The sequence below is a fragment of the Gavialis gangeticus genome, unplaced genomic scaffold, assembly GCF_001723915.1.
Source record: "Gavialis gangeticus isolate Ggan-Ray unplaced genomic scaffold, GavGan_comp1, whole genome shotgun sequence".
NCBI classification, from domain to species: domain Eukaryota; kingdom Metazoa; phylum Chordata; order Crocodylia; family Gavialidae; genus Gavialis; species Gavialis gangeticus.
In genome coordinates, this window is record NW_017729029.1 from 43,742,548 (window position 1) to 43,762,344 (window position 19,797).

At 44.6% G+C, this 19,797-nt stretch overlaps 1 long non-coding RNA gene across 1 annotated transcript; it reads right to left on the reverse strand.

The window, feature by feature from the left end:
• Positions 1 to 219: 219 nt before the first annotated feature.
• On the reverse strand, positions 220 to 8,074 carry LOC109300708. Its single transcript, XR_002098305.1, has 2 exons — positions 3,259 to 8,074; positions 220 to 3,228 (listed from the first exon to the last, which is right to left on the reverse strand). It is a non-coding gene; the product is annotated as an uncharacterized LOC109300708 (long non-coding RNA).
• Positions 8,075 to 19,797: the final 11,723 nt, after the last annotated feature.

Genomic DNA, 19,797 nt, shown 5'->3' on the forward strand with positions numbered 1-19,797 from the left:
AAAAGTATTTCTAAAAAAAGAAACTGGAAAAAATGTTTAAATCTTGCTGGTTTAAATGATATGTGCCCAAGAGGGAGCATGTGGGAGCTGGCTCCTTCCTTCTCTAACCTGTTTCTTACTTTAAATACATTTGTATTTATTTAAGGGTATAACTGCACACAGGGCCTTTATAAAGAAAGACGCCAGTGTAGGCGTGTGACTCAGCCCTATGGCTTTGTCATTAAGTTGCCCATATGCCACATGCATTTGAGTCTGTGCTTAATGAAGGGAGTCTCCATAATGCATGTGCTTTGATGCACTAACCCACTGTTGGCTTTACACACTTGTGTGCCAGTCCTCAGTTGCTTTCAGACCACTCATTTGCTTTCCTGGTATGTGGTAGTAAACATCCTTTAGCAATCCGATTATTGCCAGGAGGAATAACCGCCTCTGTGCAGTAGTGGATTTCTTAAGTATTTTGGCATTTAAACCTACAAATGCAGGTTGTCCCTTTGGCTTTGAAAGGAAGCTCAGCAGGAAAGGAGAGAGAATCCCTCTAAACTCCTGGTATTTACGCAGCTCGTACTCCTCTTGCCACCGCATACTTAGGTCATCCCTGCAACCTATGGATGCCCCTCAGTGCTAACCACGTGCCTGGATAGCAATGGATATAGAAAGCAGGTACCAGGTGTAATTCAAAACAGAGTTTCTAATACTCTAGCAGTGTTACCTCTAACCTGTTACTTAAGTAGAAGGAAGCAGTATAGGGCCACTTCCAGCTCAGCCTCCCCCAGTCTGTGATTGAACAGATCATATCTATCCCTCCATACTTACAATCACCTAACATCCCTGTGGCAACTGCTTACATGGAAACATAATCAGGAACGCATTTGTTACTGTTTTCGGTGTGCAAAGTGTCACGGCCTCCTAAAAAGAATTGCACTGTCTATTTATGCTCTGAATTTCATTTACGCCTCTCTTCTGGCACAGAACTCGGAGCTGGAAACTCAGCCAAACTTGTGCAATCTGATCACTTTCCAGGGATCTCTAGCAACTACTCCATGGGTCACAATTTGAGAACTCCCCCCAAAACAGGCAAAAGACTGGGAGCCAGGAGCTCCTGCCTGCTGTTCCTAGCTCTGCTACTGACTTGCCAGGTAGCCTTGGGAAGTCCTCTAAGTCAGTTTCTCTCTCTGTGAAATGGGGGCTGTCACTCAGTTATCTCACAGGTTTAATATTGCGTGAGAGTTTGAAGGTGTCAACGCAGAACTATGTTGTAGCCAAGTTAAACCCTGAAAAATAGGGTTTATAATATTTATATCAAGAAAAGATGCTAATCCTAACTGAGTAATAGCAGCAAAGACACATGGCCATAATTATCAAGGCTTATTTCTTGTTTGCATTGGTCGTGTTCTTGTGTGTTTGATCTCATAAAATGCAAAATCCTTGGAGTTCAAATGTAAGGTCAGGCTTTAAAAACATCCCTCTTCCAACAATACATTGAATGCATACTTCCTTTGTTTAAAGAAATATACTGTGCAGCATATGTAAACAAGAAATCCAGTTAAGACCAGCATGCACTGCTGTGAATATCCAACACGCCCAGGCACAGCAGGAGACAGGAGTTATGGGGAGGCAGATTCTCTGTGCCTTGGGTTGTATGTGGATTTTTTAGAGGAGGGGTATTGTAGAGGCAAATTGAATGTGGAGTGAGAGAAACATTTGTGCTCTGCAAAAATCAGCCAGTAAAGAAACGTGAAGCAGTGCTACCTTCAGGATACATGAAAGGGAGGGGTGGGGTGTTGTTTTAAAATGAACAGTCAATCCAGTGTGCGCTACCAAGGATGTGTGGAATAGGTAACATAAAGGAAAGACCACTTAAACCAGCAGGCCCCAGTGGTGGTGGTGGTGGGGTGCTAAAGAGTCCCAAAAGATGTCATGACAATGATTCTAATTTGTGGTGTGGCTGATTATTTATGTATTTTTTTGAGCCTCCATTTCCCTTTCTATAAGCAGGGGATGACACTCACCTGCCTCATGGGGAGATTTGAGAAAGCGCAAACAGTGCTGGGATATGTGCATTTGGGACAGTGCTGTAAAGCAACAGCCTTTCAATGCTAGAAAAGCAAATTCAATCAGGAGGGCTGCTCTGATGCTTGCTCAGTAAGCTCCGGGACTGTAGGGGCCCTCACCAACCCAGGCACTAAATAAGGAGGGGGACTGCCAGCTGCTCTCTTCCAAGAGAGGTTATAGACTCAGTGTTAGTGAATGTTAGAAAGGAGATGCAGGACAGGCCCTTGCTTTGAGCTTCAGCCGGAGAGAGCCAACCAAGATGCACATGTAGAGTTGAGGCAGTCACCTGTACAGTCTCTATCCCCAAGCACAAGATGAGTCTTGGGTATATGGAGTAGCCAGGTGCCCTGGTAGGATGGGCATCTCTTACCATTGTGCATCTAATGAACACCAAACAGTTCCTTTCACCTGTAGATAATCACCATCAATTTGCAAGCATCCTCAGTCTAATGGTAGGAAAGCCTGCCTGTCTGCAGTTGCGAAAGTTTCTATTTTAATAATTTTGTCATAGATGTTGTACTTTCAGAGATTTACTGAGAGCTGGTATGGCAACCAGAAAGACTGCATTGATTTTTTTCCCCTCTCCCCTTTTTTAATTTTTAAAATCTACTCCATACAGATTAACTAACTTTGCTCAATATTTAATGTTCCAGTTGCTTGATATGGAATGGTAAGCACTCTGCTAAATGGACCAAAGCACGTGCTTTTCACCACAGCTCTAAGTGCCTCTGCATCCAGCTCTGCTGCAGTGCTGGCTTCTAACTCCTCCATGAATCACAGCATCTGTGGGTGGCCATCCTGTGGTGTGTGTGTCACAAGTGGCACAGGAAGCCAGTGTGTGGCAGGCGGCAGAGTGGGGAGAAAACAGGCAGCACAGCAGTAGACAGGGCAGCAGATTGGGCAAGGAAAGGAGATCAGAGTGACACTCAGGGAGGGCTAAGTACCCCATGCTTACCAGAAAGATTGTACCCCACTGAGTCCTTCTAAGAAAAATGGGACTATTTTTCCATATATGCGCAGAAGTGGAAGAAATCTCTGCTGTCTTTGCCCTCTGCTGAGTTAGAATCAGCACCCTAACATGTCCTGTAGGGACCAGATGGTATCTCAGAGTGAAGATGAGGTTAGGTATTTAACAGGATGGATTTTTTCTCAGGATTAAATTGATTACATTTGGAGCTAGGCAAAGTATAGCATGTTTGTAGGAACCTGGGGGAAGAAAGGTGTTTGTGGGGGTGGGGGAGGGTCGGTAAAACAGAGTAAGGACTGTTACTTAAACTCAAGTGTGCATGTTCCAAACTGCACATGAATCTTCTGTAGTGGCCTTGGATAAGCGTCCTTCCTGAAAATGTTCATCTTATTTTTAAATGAGAGGGATTTAACTAGAGCTTGGCAGGGGCTGTAAGTGAATATGCAGAACAAATCTGGGCATCCCCCCTGTCTTGGCTAATCTGAAGAGCCAGGTGGGCCAGCAGACTTCTTTCTGTCTGTGTGGATATGGCTTGTCTTTTGTTTCTCTAATGCCCAAGAGAAGCAGACGAGTCAGTTATGTCCTATACTATAGAAATGCCATTTGACAAAAACAAATGGCTGCATTTCATACTCAAGAATATCAGTATCTGGGTCAGAACCAAGAGGCTCGGTAGGTTTATGGTTTAGAGGACTTGAGAGAGGAGCAAACGTAATGAAGTGTTTAGGTGCTGGGGATAAAAGCAAGCAGCAGAAATTAGAACCCACGCTAAGGCTCACAGCATCGAATACTTTGTTGTGGGGCCCCACTGGCTCTGTGGGTTAGGAAGGGGAAACCCTTCTGACAGCACATGCCAAGAGTTTGCTCTTGAACATGTATTCAAGTAAATCTTAGCAATACTTCACAACACTGGGTACTTCAATCCCTCCTTCAGATTAGTTGCGGTAGAGAGCTGCGTAAAGTGAAGAGGTGGCATCCAGTTCAAATAGTTGTCATTAAAGTACTCTGTATTTTAGATTTATCCCAAAAACAAAAGCTTCAGGATCTCGGGTGAGGACCATTTTTACTAGCTTCACCTTTCCTTCATGAGAAAAGGGAAGGGAATGATTTTGTGATAATCTCTGGAGGACTCCTTAGCCCCGGTGATTCTCAACCAGGGTACTGTGGCCCCTTGGGTGAAAAAAAATGAATGAAAACTAAAAACTGGCATTTTCTGAAAAGGGCTCATGTCTAAAAAGGTTAAGAGACTGCTGTCTTAGCCTAATGAGAAGAATATGGGAATGTTTTCAGGGACATCTTCCTTTTTAAATATATTTTACTTTCTTTGCCTGTAAACTAATCCCGTTAAATTTGCACCTGTATCCTTTGTCGCTCTCTGTAACTTATGTTTCTACCAAGGATATTTGGTGATATTGTACATAGAGCAGACAGACCCTTTGTTTCACTCCTACATGATTCTTATGAAAAGGTAATTTAAATTACAAATATTCAAAGCATCACTGCCATAGATAAAAGAAGTAAATAAGACTTCTAGTAACATTAATGCACAGCTGAATTTAGTACCTAGGCCTTCTCTTTTGTCATATATCTCAACTGTGTTACAAAATAAACTTCAGGTTTTACCATCATGACCTGCAAAGATCTTCTCTCTCCTCTCCTGAAGGTGGCACTCTAGCTGTGGATGTGAGGGTATCATTCATGCAGCTTTATTTGAGAGGGACTTGACATCTATGTTAAATGCTCTTGATATCTATGTTAAAGTTGTTGTATTACTCTGCCTGCATTTTTCTGACTCCTTTAAACCAGTGAGTTTAATTCCCTCCACAGACTTATCACTGATCACGCTTCAACAGTCTGGGAAGCTGCATTATGCAAACAGCACTATTCCCATTTTACAGATGTGTAAGGTGAGAGGGGAAGTCATTGCCCTTCCTCCCGCCAAGGGAACTGTCAGATAGAAGGCAGGTGTCCTGATCCCAGATCCTCTTTCTAACCTATGGATAACACAGCTTCTTTTATAGCTTCTAGCTAGCTGTGTGTCCTGTGTTTCATATTGCCTCTCACAATATTCCATATGTATATCTTCTGCCATTGAGTCTCTCGGTATTTCCTAAACTCTTCTGTTAAAGTCTTCCCTTTTCTCTTTCCTGCTCCAATCCCTCCCACCTTTATTTTGGTTTTTCTTGTGCATTTCATTTGTTCTAGGTCACACTGTTAGCCCACTCTTGTACTGTCTTGTCTTGTCACTGTCCTAACAGGAACAGTCTTTTAGCTCCCCCTCTTGATAGAGCTGTGCTAATGCAGTCAGCCTTCAAAATATTTCCCTGCGCTTTCATAGGTTAAGACCCAAAGGGTCTTAGGATTCTCAGCTCCTGAGTAACACTTGGAAGGTATGATCCATTACAACTTGTGCATGTCAAAATAAGTAGTCATTTTCAAGATTGGGATTAAGCATTAAGAATTTAACAGATTCAATTAATCACTTTGCTGCTAAAATGTATTATTTTGATATGTGTACCTCTACAAATTATTATATAGAAAATGCAGGCAAATGTCTCTGTATTGCAAGACAGCCTAAGAAGGTTTATAATCCAAGTGTTCTGAATTAGAGGTGTTAATCATACTTTCTTCTGATCCTTTTCATTTGTCTAACAAGTGCCATTGCCTCAACACAATATACTGAGATGGTTCATAATATTATTTAATGCTGGGGACAACCTCAACATTAACCCCAGGCACCTATATCCTTTGTCACTTATGATTCCACCATATTTCTATTTTGAAATAGAATAATTATAAATAAATGGAAATGCAGAAACTTTGTCATGAAATTCAGCAGAAAAAAAATTGTTACGCTCTTTTTCTGTTTATGCACTTGAACCTTATGAATCTTTGGGCTAATATAGGGACACCTAACTGTGAAGCTGCCTTGACCCTTCACGCTGTCCAGGCCAAGTGAAATGTGCAAAGAATGAATAGAAATCTAAAAAGATAAATAGACACGAGTCTTTTTTTTTTTAAGTCTAGTTTTAATAATGTCAATTTAGTAAAGCATGAAGCTTTAAAAAATAAATAACCCCAGCTGGGTGTTCTTGGTTAGCTCATTTCATAGGATGGGTTTATCTCTTGCCGTGCTATGAGTTGATAATGATGTCTTTGGAATGTGAGTATTTCAGAGAAACAGAAGTCTACTGAATTTGATAAGCATACCAAAAAGGATTGTCCATTGATTTCCAGGACTACAGGCACAATCTCATTGCTCTAATCAGCATAAAATTGGAGACAAACTTCAAAAGCTCCTTCTTTATTCAGCAGTAGCTGAAAGCGCAGATATAGAGCTAAAATTTAACAAGGTTAATACAGGCATTGCAGTTGGATGAGCAACTGTGCATATAACAAATAACGTTCTGTAGTGTGACCAGGCAGGATGTATGTTACATGTAAAGTGTGCCCCACTGAGCAGACTGACTCCTCTATCAAAGCACTCTCAAGCTGTCTCCTGCAGATGAATGAGAAAATGCCTCAGCCTACATTAATGAACGAGAAAAGTATCTTGTCGAAATCCAAACTGCTGTGCTGTAACTCTCAAAGTGTTTGGCAGTCTTAAAGCCATGGGTTTCAAGTGATTATGCAAGAGTCATCTTTAATATTTAAAAAAATAGCCCTTATTTGCAAAGAGAAGCTTGGAGGAGGGGACTCTGAAGGCAAACGAAGAACACTTCAATAATTACAGAGTTAGTGTTCGTTTTCCAGAGCCACCCTCATGACTTTGTTGCCTGATTGATTTTTATTTTATTTATTTAGTGTAGCTTTTGCTTGGCAACACTGGTCTTAGTTCCGGTAGTAAACCCACCCCCCATGACATCCAAGCACAACCTGCTTCTTAGCATGTTCTCTGTTCCCCACACCTTTCCCCGTTATAAAAATTGGCTCCAAACTGGCCCAAAACAGTACATTTCAAAGGAGGTCAAGGCCTTCTACAGGAATTATCCTGCCTTTGGCTACAGTATCCTGGGGTAGATTCTGATTTCAATACCTTTGGTATGAATCAGGAGTAAAGCATACAGTGAAATAAAGGGGATTATATCAGTGTGACTGAGGTCAGAATCTGGCTTAAATTTTTTGGAGTAGAGGTACCAGGGTCTAATAATGGTTCCCTGTGCATGCTTTGTGCATTTTTGGTGCTTCCTGCACATGGATTTGTCATGTTGCTTTTGTTTTGGCTGTGTCTGTGGAGGATTTTTATAAGGCAGAATATTTCTCCCTGCAGTAGCAGTGACTTCAAGATGAAAGTATTGTATGCAAATAGGTTAACAAGACACAAACGAGAATTGACTAATGCCCTTTGCAGGAGAGCTTTGATAACCGGAAAATGGAAGGCTGGCTGATCTTGGAAACTCTAAACCTAAGAACAATGAGAAGCTTCATCGGGGCTAAAGGAGAGGGGGTTGGGCTGGTAAGTCAGTCAACCTTAAGGAAACAGTTGGCAAGGAATCGGTACCTGCTCCTCTTGTGCGAACGTGATCTATATCACTACAGGGTGTGTTGTTTGTCCCACTGATCTTATTGCTCAATCCACGCTCTGCACTGTATGGTTTAAAAAGCCACAGAGTGTTGAAGAATGCAAAGTATCTGCTAAGCAATGTTGCCTCTTTTTCAAGCCTGACCAGCTCACCTAGGCATGGCCTAGACATGCAACCCTGTAACTTTGTGCTCCAGTCCAGGCTAAGATGGTTTCTTTGTATCTCAACCCAGGATGATACCAGGGGCTCTAAATAACCACATATATCAATAAAATTTGATATTTTGATACAGAAAATCTGATTTGCCTAGGGCAGCTATGGATAGATAGTCTCAAAAGCTCCGCTACAGGCCGTTAAAGGGGCCGTGAATTAAACATGTAGTCTTTTTTTTTTTTAAATGTGTATGGGGGAGGGGAAGTTAAGAAACTAACCTGTGGGTCTCTTGTTATAAAGGTTACTGAAAATAATTAATTATTTTAACTTCCAGTTTTATTTAAAGCTTCCACTGCACCTTCTGTAGCTAAGCCCTAAAGTGGCACTCGGGTTCTTCACAAGGGAAAGTGGAAGTGATTGGGACTCAAAAGTGAACTTGCCAAGAGCTAGAAAGTGAAAGCTCCCTTGTCCCTGCCTAATAAAATGCAAAAATGAAACACTTCAACAATTAAAAGAAAGATTTGGGGCCCGGGCAGACATTCCTAGGGCCCAGTCTATGATCACGCAATTTTCTTTAAGTCACATGATTGTAGATCAGATGGTCCCAATTGTACAAATGTTCTCCAGTGCCAGGAGCTGTGCTGGGAATGCAGTCCAAATAAGATGGTGTGGGGGGGCAGGGTTGGCAGGATTGCGGGGAAGCCTAAAGAGTCCACGGGGGGCTTGGTTGGTCTATGGAGGGGGGTTGTCCATCTGAGGGTGGTGGGGTCAGGAGGCTAAAAACAGCCTGGTCAGGCTTGGGGGGGTACAAAAAGTGCAACCCAACGGCTATGGCAAGCAGCTGGACATTCGCAGCCCCAGGGCTGCACTCCGAACATGTACAGTAGTCTTGGAGATGGGGCTAACCTGTTCCTGATCTAACTTAGTTCGCCTGAGGAGGTGCACTAAGTTAGATCAGGTCAGCCATTTTTTGCCTGATATAACTTCCCCAAACATAGGTACAGATCAGCACTTAGATCAGCCTAACCTAACATCTTCACTTACCCTTGGATACTGCTATGACAGGCACCATAGAAATAACATGAAGTCCTCCTCTTAAGAAAGAGAGCAACATGCTGTTATTAGGGAAAAAGCATGATGTGGAGAGGCTGTGTTTTACTAAATTTGGCAACAGCCCATAATCTCTTTAGTCAGAGAAACTGAATAATCTAACAGCTTCATCATAATGAGTAAAATGTCCACGTTGCAGTGTATCATTGAGACAGCATTAACTTATATTTGACCAATAAAAGTTTCCATTATCTTCTTTAGAGTTGTTAAAAAACCCTCTTCAACATTTGTTCTCCAAGCATTGCTATGTTGAGAGTTTAAAAGTGGGATAATGTTTATTGTCTTTAATGCAAAGACATGCAAAGGCTAAATCAATAGTGCAAAAGCAGGGAAGTAAATAGTAAATCTTGTCCTTTAAATAATATAAGGAGTTCTTAGGATGGGTTAAGTCCCCTACTCACTGCCTTTTGCTTTCTGCAGTCATTTACAGAGTGAGTACAAAGCAATAGTATACTAGATTTTCAAGCTGCCTATGTATCTGCTTTGTGGAGAAGAGGTTCAGTATAAGGCAAGGTAGTGGGGTTGTTATGACCTCCAGTAAGCAAAGAGGGTAGAGTTAGTGCCCTAAAACACAGCTGGCCTACTTAGTTGTGATGGACATCCAGAGCCCCATCCTACCTGCATGTGGAGGCAAGCCCTGTTCTGTTCCTCCAGAGAGGACATAGGGTTGCAGTCAACCATAACATTTGCGCATCATAGGTGAGGGTGTTGTCAAGTTCCTGGTGATGCTTGATTGCTCATTTCCTGGGGGCAGCATTTCTGAACCCAATTGGCAAGTTCCATTTTATTTTAATCTACTTCTCTTTCATTAAAATGGCACTAGGTAGCTATTACTGCACCTCCTGGGCCTGCAGTGGCTTTGTGTGTGTCACAGGACAGCTGCCTGGAGGCAGGGCTGGATTAACACATAGGCAAACTAGGCACATGCCGAGAGTCCTGAGCTACAGGGGGCACCATCCTTCCCTCCGTGGTGGTGGTGCGAATGGCTCCATCCGCCTCCCTTCCCTTCCTCTCCCCTTCCCTCCACTGGCCTCACCACTGCCACGGCTGCCTCCTAGCAGCAGCTCCGAGCCGTGCTCCCTGCAGGCGGCAGTGCCAGAGTGGGGTCAACCAGCCTAGGGCCCATGAGTTTGTTTGCCTAGTGCCTACTAGAGGGTTAATTCAGCCCTGCCAGGAGAGACTGCATCCTTGCTACAGGCAGAACAGCTGCCAAGGCCAGGATGTGGACAAGCTGGGGTTTCATACTGCAGACCCTTAATTGCATCTCTGACCCCACTGAATTCATTGAAACTACTTGGTTGAGTACAATCAGACCCTCCACAATGAAGCCTCTTAGCACACCAGTATATGTGGGAGCATGAATGACGCATGCCCCCGGCAGATGGGGGGCACAGCGGTGGTAAACAGGAACTCCTGTGGACGCCACCGGCGCTGTTGGTGGCGGGGGTGGCGACCACCCACAAATACTGCTGGCAGCGGTGGCAGCAGCCAGCAGGGATCTCTGACTACCTGTAGATGCCACCAACAGTGTCAGGGGAGGGAGGTGGGAGTGGGAGGGTGGCAAGTAGTGACCGCCTGCAGGTGCCACCAACAGTGTCATCAGTGCCTTTTTGTAGGGAGTTCACCACGCTCAGGGGATGTGTATGCACCTGCGTGCACCCCCTACACATCGCCCCTATGTTGGAAAGAGTAGGCAAACATCTCCATTCTACAGACTGGGAAACTGAGACGCGCAGCAGAAAGAGTCAGAAGTGAAGTCCAGGAATCCTGAGCTTGGGTCTTATTGCTTCCTGCAAGACTGGTTTTCCAGGAAAAGATATCAAATTAGGGGTCAGCAACGTTCTGTGGTGGCAGGTGGGAATGGCCCAGCTCAGGACTTGGGTGAGTCACAGCCGGGACCTAGCTGTTGCCACCACTGCTGCTTCTCCCTGCCGCTGCTTCTTTTCACTGCTCAGCTGTGGCATGGCACAGGAAAGCTCTCAGCCACCTGGCTGCAGCACAGTATGGCACAGTGTGGTATGAGTAAAGCCCCTACTGCCAACCACAGCCAAAGCCCAGATCCACACACTGGATCCAGTGTCTCTGGGGAGCATGGATCTGACCCATGGGCCATATGTTGCTGACCCCTGAGTTAAATGAAATGCCTGACTTCCTCCATATCCATAGTCTTGAAACAGAAAAATTTTAGCACAGGGCCCACCTCATCATCTGCTTGTGGGTTTTTGGGTTTGTTTCTAACAAGGAGGACATCATCTGGGAAGCTGGAGACTATGTAAGCCCTGCTGGGGAAGAGAGGTACATGGGCTGCTTCCTGCCAGCTCAGAGCCTGTAAGCTTCATGGGTGTCACTGTGTTTCAGGTGAAAGTAGATCAGGCACCTGCATCATGCATGCATCTTCACAGTGTGTCTGCCTGGATCCCAACGTGGGACAATTGCTTTGCTGCAGTTGTTCTCTAGGTGATGTCTGGTCCCTGTGCTGCATGAGACCTGACTGGGCTTCCAAGAACTCTAGATGCACATACTCCAAGCTTGAGGTATTGTTGGAGGTGAGGGAAACTCTGCTTACGTACCAGAGCTCAGTATCCCACTAGGAGCCACCTTCTCCAGTAGGTGCAGAGTAGTTGAGAATTGGGGTGGCCTTTCTGCAGCCAGACTCAGGCTGAATGTGTAGGTAGGGGACCAGGATCCAGTGTAGGTTTCCATCTTGAAAGAATAGCCTTTGAGTAGCCTGTAATGGTCTTTGACTGCTGAGGCAGTTCAGACTATAATGGTTTCCCATGCTCTTTTTGCCCCATGTATGCTCACTAATCCAGGTTGCCAACAGGGTCTCTTCCACTGTCTGCTGTAGAGGATGCTGATCTCCCAGGTGCACCCTGCTGAAACACCACCTGAGTTTTGCCCTTAGCTCCCCTTCATCCCCCAGCCTGCTATGTTCCACTGGCCATGACAGCCACAGTCATGGAAGAATTCAGGGCAAAATAATGCCATCCCACAGCACGGATCTAGAATGCTGTGCTTGAACAGAAAGGAAGGGATTGCACAGGGGTTTGTCTGAATAGTCCGGGGAGGGCTAGGTCTTGCTTTCAAGAGCTGCCCAGTACAGCAGGTACTTTCTCATATAACTTGATTTCTTCCTATGGTAACTGAAAGCTGTTAATCAATGACTTCAATAGCCCAAGGCAGCAGAGCTGGCCAAATGTGTTCTAACCCAAGTGCAGGCTCTGCCGAGCAGCCTTGCCGTCTCTCACATCCTCTTAACATGGGCATGAATTTGTTGTAAACAGGCTGGTGAGCTTGTTTGAGCAATCACATTTTCATTGCAGCTTAGCAAGATCTCCCACCCAGTTGTTTATTTGTAAAACAACTGGGCAGGAGATCTTGAAAAAAACAGATAATTTTTCATTAAGGAGTGGCGTGTTTCAATGAGAGCCCTGGCTGGGTGTGATGTTAACTAGTCCCTTGTGGCAGAGAAGCACGGCTGCATATACTGTGGGCCAGCATTTAAGAGAGAGAATGTAACCCTGCCTGTGGATCATCTGAGCCAGAAAGGATCCTCTGAACTGGAAAACTTCTGGCTGTGCCTTCAGCCTGTACTATTTGGTACCACTGTGGTATTTAAGCACTTAGACTCATAGAAAGGACCTCAGGAGGTCACATCTAGTCCAACCCCCTGCTCAAAGCAGGACCAGCCCCAACTAGATCATTCCTGCCAGGGCTTTGTCAAGCCAGGCCACTTGCCAGACTTCAAGTCCAGACATAGTTCTGTTGGTGTCATTAAAGCTGCTACTGTGCGGACGAGGTGTGAGCTGAAGTACGCTGCTGGGGTAGGCCCAAAACATGGGTCTGTAGCAGTGTTCTGAGCTCAAGGAAACGTCTGAAATCTGCTTTGTAACATGCAGCATGCAGAGCATAACCAGTGTTTGTGCCATTAGTAACACAGTCTACTCTGTGGATGATTTCAAGTATGGTCTAAATGGGGACTGTGGATTCTTACCCCGTTACGTGGATTAACTTTTGTGACCCCTTGGTCCCTATGGGTTTATTGCTTCTTTGCCTCTCCCCACGCTGCTCTCTTTCCCTCCTTCCCTTCCCTGTCTTTTGAATTCAGTTCACTCTATTTGATACACTGCTCTGTGCATGTCCTTTCACAGCACCTGATGAATTGAGCTCAGGCTCATGAAAGCTCATACTGTATATTTCTGATTTAGTTAGTCTGCAAGGTGCAAATCTACCCTGCCTTCTGTATAAACAGCCAGTGACGTTATGATGCTAATGAGGAGCTAATCCCAAAAGGATATACTTGGGGGTAGCTGATGAATTTTGAATATGGGATTTAGACAGTACCTTCTGTCAGCAGATGCTAAATTTATAACCTGGGGACTTCTTTACCCTCCTCCCAGCACTCTGATGACTGTCTTTTTCAGTGTTGGCTGGCAAAGACCCAGATGTCAATGGCTAGAATAACAGTGCATCTGTCTTTCTACTCCGTGTGTAATTCATAGTACATATATTATGTAATGCATAATGTTTATATGGAGAATTCTCTTATTCATGAACTCCAACAAGCAAAATTTGTAACAGATGCCTTTATTTTCCTCATCTTAAGAGAGTTATCTCTTCCCTCCCCTTTCTTTTTAAGCCTTTCTTTCATTGGCATTTATTTTTCAGTAATAGATTGGGTCTCCAGCCTCATTTTGCTGGGTGCTATGCAAACACACCACAAAGCAAGAGTTACTGACCAAAAGCAGTTCAGCTGTAGTTGCAACAGCCTGTGGAAGGCTTTGCACAAATAGAATTGCAGACCAGTGTTCTTACGTAGATACATTCAGAGAGAGTCTGCTCTGTGCAAACACGCTACATCAGGGGTGGGCAAAATGCAGCCCGGGGGCTGGGTGCGGCCCGCCAGGCCATTCTATCTGGCTTGCAGGGCCCCTAAAATATTTAAAAAATTAATATTTATCTGCCCTGGGCTGCCTGTCATGCAGCCCTCGATGGCTTTCCAAAACTCAGTAAGTGGCCCTCTGCCCAAAATATTTGCCCACCCCTGCACTACATGCTTCTGAAAACTTGAGCCAAAAAATATGTTTAGTGCTCAAAACACCTGTAGAAGTAGCTGGACACTCTGGATATTCACATCTGGAAAGCTGAGTCACACGCATTTTTCCATCATCCCAGGTTTCTCTTGGATGAAGGTTAGGCAGCCTGTGGCACGTACAGTAACTGTGTGCACTCTATTAGTAGATTGGGGGTGGTTTGCTTTGCTTTGCTCTAAGCTGTCTCTCTTCCCCCGCCCCGAGTTGGTTGGAGATGTTGCAAAACCCACATTACAGATATTTAGAATTGCTGTAACACGCTTTTCTTTGTGAGCATTTCAGATATCATACAATTGTCTCATGCAACAGGTCTTGGCAGATACTGTAAACAAGCAGCTTATTAAAGAAGCAAAAGCACAATTCTTCCAGCGAGGTAGCCCTTCCTATATGAAAACTCTACAGAGGCAATGTTAACAGCAGGGGAGGGAGGATCTCACATCACCTGTTTGTTCTCCTGTCTAGTTAGATTCTCCATGCCAGTGGGGGGTAGGACAACACCCATCTCTTCTCTTTTGGGTCCAGTCTCCAAGCTTATTTGAGAGCCTACCCATGCCCATTTTGTCCCTGCTGTGCAGAAACTGTAGGAAGACCAGTCCCTGTGCAGACAAGCCTCCTCATCCACCCATTGGTGAGACAGCTGAATACCGCAAGTATCAGCCACCCCATACAAGCCCCTGGCCACTACTCTAGTGCTTCCAGCATAGGAGCCAGAGCCAGATCCATGAATCAAACTTGTGTGTGCTTCCCGCAGGACAGCGCACAGTATTGCCAGTAACTTGAAGCCGAAGCTATATCTTTGCATTTAAATGAACTGCTGCATTTGCTCAAAGGTTTTTCCTCCAGGGAAGGAAAAGAAGTATTTTGTTGAGGATCTGGTTACAGATGGTAATCTATAACAGAAAACACAGTGCTTCAAGAAGCCATCTTCACTGTAGGGTATATGGAAAGCAAGCAAGTGACATCTCCCTCAAGGATTGTTAGGGAGAGCAATGCAAACTTGTTAGGGTTCAGTTTGTGAGCCAAGTGCTACAACAGCATGTGCAGCATTTGGCAGGGGATCAATCATTTCTGCTTCACTTCCCATCCAGTGAAATTCTATAGCATTGAGGGTTGAAACAAATGGGTTCTGTAGAAATGACTGCAAAACCCGGTAGGAACAGGGAACAATATCTTTGCAGTGGGAGAATTTGTGTCTCAGAAGAAGCAAAGCACAGGGATCTCATTGGCTCTGAATTCTGTCGGTCTTTTCTATTAAGGTTGGCCATTCACAGTTGATATACTGAGACCTCCCACATGGGCGCTAAAAGATGGGAGCCTTAGAAGGATGGATTTTAGGTGGCCTTTCTGTGGGAAGGGCAGCATCCCAGACTGGCTGTTTGGAACATATCCACCTAGTTCCCTGGCATCTGCCAGCATCTTAACCAAGACTTGCCTCAAGTGAGATGGAGGCATGGTGTAACCATTTTTCCCCATTTTAGGCAGTTTTCCCCATTATTGCTTGGTTCCCTAATGGTGCAAAGACGCATGCACTCTTGGACAGCCTAGGCATTTATCTCTGTTGCAGTTCTCCTCCAGTAGAGCAGAGATAAATCCTCCCTTCATCCCACTGGGGCGTTGTGAAAATAAATTCATTACTGTGGGTAAAATAAGCAGGTATTCTAGCGATGGGTACCATAGAAACCTCCCTAAGAGAGTTACTTCTTTGAAGACAAAATTATTAATAGTGTGCACTGAATGAGTTGGATCCTGCAGAAAAAAGAGCCTATAACTTATCATAATGCCTATGCATAAGGGGGATAAATTTAGGTCACACAGACTGACTTAGCTCTGGCACTTCCTAGTTTCTGGAGTACTTAAATTTGCCACAGCAATAATGTTCTTTTAATTTGGTTATTTAAGCTTATGTTGTAGTAGTACCTAGAAGCCCAGCAAGATCAGATCCTGGCTGTTGGAGTCTCAGGTCATGACTATTTGCATGTAATAGAGGCATTGTAAGAGCTTACACCCCAAAAAGGTGAGGCAGGTAGAGGAAGTCAGTCAATCTCTTTAGATGCAGAGCTGTAGCAGAGGTCTACTCGGGGTCAAAGAGAGAGTCTGGGGCAGAACCAGGAACCCCTCTGAGTTTCCAGCTCCTGATCCAGCCTCTCAAACTTCAAGGCTGTTGTTGCTTTCTACTTGCCCATAGATGATGATACAGCATGGCATTCAGTAGCTGAACTGCTAAGTATTCAAGTATTGCTGCCTTTTGCACACAGTTTTTAGAAGGGTTATGGTCCAGCCTGTGCTTTCTCCAGCCTGGTGGCAGGCCCCCAACTCTGCCCTTTCTCTATGGCACTTGATTGGACTGGCTGGAACAACAGATGGCATGGCAGCGTGCAGAAGAGCTCTCTCATCTGTCCCCTGAAAAAACAGCACTTGGGAATCACAAAAATGACATGAGTTGTTGCATAAGGAGAGATGCAAACTCTTACTATTTGTTTGGCTCCCGATGAAGAGGGAACATCAACAGTCACGATGTTCTTGATCACTGGCCAACTATTAATCCAAGTATTTTAGCAAAAGCCTGTTTATTTCTTAAGCTCTATGTAAACAATGGAAGCTGGGAACGCTAGGGGGTGGGGAGAAACTTGTCTAGGGACTAAGCTCACTTTAAAGCCAAGCATGCCATACTTATGTGCCTGGGGAGAGCTTAAAGTCAAAGGAGAGCAGGTTCCAAGAAAATAATACTAGGTACTTAGCTACGATATTTTTGTTCTGGGCTCAGAACGTCTCCTTTCTCTCTCAGTGCCAGCTTTAATAAAACAAAATGAAATTTCCAAGAAAAACAAATTGGAGCTCTTTAAAAAGGCACTGTCAAGATTAAAATCTGTAACAATGTTGTGAGTTACACCTTGGATGATTGAAAAAGAAAGAACTCTAAACATCTGCTTTCCGTTCGTCCTCCTTCTCCTGCTTTACTCTCTGATCTTTGCTTGAGTCCTGATCCTGTAATGAGATGGGCACAGGTTGAACCTTGGGCCCAGCACCCCCAGCTGCACAAGCACTGCAGTGGGGCTCCGTAGAGAGGCAGCACCTCATTCAACCAGCACCTCATTACAGGATGGGTCAGGATAGTGAAATTAAGGGAGAAGGGGAAGAAGGTTTTTCTTTGTTCAGAAGTAGATCCAAGGTCTTTAACCTTCCTGCTTAGGGGCACACTCCATATAGCCTGAATAGAAGAGTGAATCATGAAGCAAGCCTTATGGGCTTGCTCCTCCTTGTGTGTGTGTGTGTGTGTATTAATGAAGTACATAATTTGGTTACGAATGATTCAGTTGCTGGACTCTGCTGGAGCATAGTTTGTTAACTAGTCTTCAGTAGTAGCATAAGAATTGTCAGGCCACTTCATCACCATGCAGCAGCTCAGCCTGCAGGAGTGGGGCTGTGGCTGCTTGGACACTAGGAAGGGGCCACCATGCTGTTGTACAAGATGTAGGTGGTTGTAATACCACTTCTTTCTTCCTGGAATCTGAGTTGGGGTTTGTGTTAAAGTCAGAGTTAGCACTGTCCTCTGTAGGGAGATGGGGAAGGAGTGTTGGTGAGAATCCTGTGTGGTTACAGTTTGGATTCACTGTGCTCAGATTGTCTTAGTAGCTCATTAGCTAGTCTCATTACAGTGTGTGAATGAGGGGAATAAAACAGGCTGAAGAGAAGACTGAGGGGGGATTTAACAGCAGCCTTCAACTACTTGAAGGGAGGTTCGAAAGAGGATGGAGCTGGACTGTTCTCAGTGGTGGCAGATGGCAGAACAAGGAGCAATGGGCTCAAGTTGCAGCAGTGGAAGTTTAGGTTAGATATTGGGAAGAATTTTCTCACTAGGAGGTTAGTAAAACACTGGAACAGGTACCCAGGGAAGTGGTGGAATCTCCATCCTTGGAGGTGTTTAGGACCCAGCTAGACAAAGCTTTGGCTGGGATGATCTACTTGTCCTGCTTTGAGCACAGGGTTGGACTAGATGACCTCCTGAGGTCCTGTCCAACCCTAATTTTCTGTGATTCTATAATTCTAAACCAGAGACAGATCCTCTTCAGATGATTTATGCGAGAGCTCAGTTAATCCCAACTCTGCCATTGAAGGTGCAGAGCATTATTGAATTAAAATCTTACTTTAAAATAAAAAGAACGCTTTATGTCTAAAGCATCCTCAATCCACCCTTCTTAAAGGAATGGGTGTCCCAGCCCTCCATAGTACAAGGGGCTCTAATTTGTGACAGTGGAGAAGGAGACCATTGCATAGTTGCATGCTCCCTGTGAGAAGCAGCATCAGCATGGTTTCAGTTTGTGCTCAGTTTCACTGGGGTCCGGTCCTGCTAAGTACCACGTGGAAGCGTTCTAAGAGAGAGTCCCTTTCCTGGAGAATGGAAGGACTAAAGCCTTGTCTAGACTTGCCACGCCAAAACTTTGGTGGCAGAAAGTAGCTGCCATCACCCAGGTGTCAGAATCCAAGCATACTAAAGTATTTCAGATCTGCCAGCACCACACTGCTTCTTAGCTGTGTCATGTTTTTTCCACATCCCACCCACAACTTGGTATCTTTGTCAGAATTTACTTTATCTCAAGATAAGGGCACAAAAGGACAAGAAAAATGAGTCGCCAGGAAATAGAAAAGACAGTGTGCTTCTCTTAGCCATGTCCAAATCAAATACAAAATGGCAATTCCCTTTTAAACTGAAGAGTGTGGAAAACAACTGGAGCAGCTACAGCTGGCCTATCAGCTTAAAGAGTGATGTTCATATCTATCTCCCCATCTCATTGTTTCATCTGAACACAGCTCCTGTAACAAAGATGTCACTCCTACAAGAGTCTGTTCTCTGTTTCTTGACCCCTCCTCCAGTCAGATTGCATTAATGCAGAGTTACAAAATCTTATGCCCCCCCACCACTACATAATTATCATCCAATTGTTCCAGTGCCTAGCTCCAAACAAATCAGTGCTGCTTCAGAGGACCAGTCAAGTCTGGAAACAGTGCTGCCCAGTTCTGATTATTTTTCTAACTCTTAATGACAAAAACCCTTTTTTTGTTTGTTTATAGGAAACTTTTGGAGGAATCTGTGTTCACAGTCCAGCTAAGAAAGCACTTAGTAGAGCAAGATGGGCATAGGTGTTAGCAAAATATTAAAGTCATGGGAACAAGGGGAGCCTATACACGAGCAGCAGGCTCAATTAATCACGTCTACCAGACTGTGGTAGTTACCACACTCCAGCAGACATCAGCATCCTGTGTATCAGCATCTCTGCTCTTAAAAATGATGGCAGCACAGGGATGCTGATACATGAGACACTCCAGGTGCTTTAATTAAAGCAGCTCTCAGAGCCACTCTAATTAAAGTGCCCCCCCACCCCCACCCCTTGGAGCACATGTAAAAACACCCAAGATGATGGGGCTGCATCTTCTCCTCTGTTAGACCCTGGGGGTACCTGCCCTTCATTGAGATGGGGAACAGGTACAGGGTGAACCTTTTGGTCCTTTCCTCTTGCTCTCTCAGGTTGGTTTTAGTTGATGTTCTCTGAATGGCAATCCCTCCACCAAATGGCTACACTTCTTCTGATGTACCACAACCCGATATAGATTAATGGGGCATTCTCATCCCGTCTGGGTCAACAATGGGGCTGACAATCATCCCAGGCATCCTCTCTGCCTAGCACTTCTTCACTTCAGTTATTCTCCTCTTGCAAGCTGTATATCTTCTCTGACAGGGCTACCTACTCCTCTTCCAGCTACTGCTGACTCTAGAATAGAACATACAGTATTGCCCCCCACGTGGGTAAGTCATGATGATGAGGCTGTTTACTGGAAACCAAGCAAATCTTTAAAAGACAAAATGACACAACCCTAAACCTAACTGTATATGCTTCACCCA